Raw genomic sequence first — 2,038 nt, 5'->3', positions numbered from 1 at the left:
CGCCCTGTCCCCCGCCATTCAACAGCCCTGCTCCCAACTCACACCCCCTTCTCTCATATACCTCTCGACTCCATCCCTCCACCTCATCCTCGGCCTTCAGTCCAATTACCTGTTTTTCACTATATTCTGCCCATACTATTTTCACTTCAAGTTGGCTTTGTTTTTTGTCCTTTTGCAGCTTATTTCACGTAGCTCAGTGGCAGAAAAAGACAGTACTGCAGCTCTACATCATGTCCATTCTTCTTCGTGACTAGCATCATACTCTAGTGCTAATCTTTTGCTACAACTCAGCATTGAAGATGGAGAGACAGCATTTGACCACTTGTGAGTTTTTGGCAACAAGGATGTTCAAAATATCGACATTGATGATTTTCGTAGTAGTAGCGCTAATCGTGTTTTAAATGGATGAAAATCGTGTGAAAATAGCAACGACACAATATCAGGTATTTGCTGAACATTTTTATAATTCAGTTTAGCCGTAATAAGGAAAAAACAAACATTCTCAAACAGCTGAAAAGATGGACAGTCTTCGATATCGTACTTTCCTTATTTACAGCTCAATCGAAGCGTATCATTGTTCAACAAGTACTTGATATCATTATAAAGCTATTTTCACAAGGTATTTTTTCTTTCAAGCGCGATTCAGGCTACTACGAAAATTAGCAGTGTAGATATTCTGAACTTCCTTATAGCCTAATACCCTCATTTTTTCATTCATTCATTGCCAGACGCCATGTATCCCAGACGGGGTGGCCAAGGGCTTAGAGTTAATTGTTTTACAGGGAGGGGCACTAATCCTCCACCAACCCCACTTGACACGTAGGGATGCCAACAGCATCTGGTGTTCCCAGGCGGTCACCCATCCAAGTACTAACCAGACCCAACGTTGCTTAACTTCGCTGATCGGACGGGAAGCGGTGTACTCAACGTGGTATGGCCGTTGGCCTCAAGTAGATAATATTAGGCCTACTTAGAGTGAAATGAGAATACCTCCAGACATGTATTAAACTTAAGGGAAATTTTTCAAGCTGGGAAGGTTACATATTGTCTTCACTTACCCCTTCACTAAAAAAAAAATGATCACATAGCTCAATAAAATCGTCTGGAAGCGGCAGGACTGTACCAATAACACGAGTCTTTGGGCTATGAGAAAGTAATATGAGTGGGATTGCCTTGTGCCATTGGATTTTTGTAGGTGTCAAGTTTCACCGCCAAATGATATAAAAAATGTATTTATTAATCAGTTGATCGGTGGAAATACAAATTCAATAGAAGTGAAACATATGCAGCCGTAGAGCTAGAAATGGGCCAGTCTCTCTCTCTCTCTCTCTCTCTCTCTCTCTCTCTCTCTCTCTCTCTCTCTCTCTCTCTCTCTCTCACACACACACACACACACACACACACACACATTTAGATGTAGACTGGTTTCACAAACTTAGGGTCGGAAATACACAGGCACTTCATGATTACCCACACACACACACACACACACACACACACACACACACACACACACACACACACACACACACACACACGAAATATGGATCGGTTGCGGCGGTAAGGAGAACCAAGCGATAATGAGCAGGAGCTGTTATGATTACTGGGTAAAGGCAAAAGAGGGAGGGGAAGAGAGGAGAGGAGAGAGAAAAGAGAGGGTAAGGAGAGGGAGGGGCGAGGAGGATTGGAGAGAGGAAAGAGGAGGAAGAGGATGAGGAAACAATAATAGAAGGGAAAGGAAGAGAGGAGAGAGAAAAGGGAAAAAAGAGGACAAGGAAAAGGGAAGGAGAGGGAAAAAAAGAAAGGGGTGGAGAGGAGAGGGAATAAAGAGGGCTTAAAGAAAGGAAAGGAGAGGGTAGGAGAGGGAGAGGCAAAAAAGGAGAGAGGAGAGAGAAGAACGAGGGTTGGGAAAGGATAGGGGAAAGATAGAGGGTTGAGGACGAGAGGAGAGGGCAAGGAAAAGACAGGAAACGGAAGGACAGGAGACGAAATGATGATGAGGAGAGGAGAGAGCGACAGGAAAGTTAGAATTGTTTAT

The 2,038-nt window shown here is 43.7% G+C and overlaps 1 non-coding gene across 1 annotated transcript; it reads right to left on the bottom strand.

Annotated features, from left to right (window-relative positions):
- Positions 1-826: 826 nt before the first annotated feature.
- On the bottom strand, positions 827-945 carry LOC145403830 (5S ribosomal RNA). Its single transcript, XR_013898050.1, has one exon. It is a non-coding gene; the product is annotated as a 5S ribosomal RNA (ribosomal RNA).
- Positions 946-2,038: the final 1,093 nt, after the last annotated feature.

Source organism: Coenobita brevimanus, chromosome 61 (genome assembly GCF_032717465.1).
Source record: "Coenobita brevimanus isolate Jiangsu-jjx chromosome 61, ASM3271746v2, whole genome shotgun sequence".
Taxonomy (NCBI): domain Eukaryota; kingdom Metazoa; phylum Arthropoda; class Malacostraca; order Decapoda; family Coenobitidae; genus Coenobita; species Coenobita brevimanus.
The sequence above is the reverse complement of the archived record's forward strand: the minus strand, read 5'-3'. Positions and strand labels throughout refer to the sequence as shown.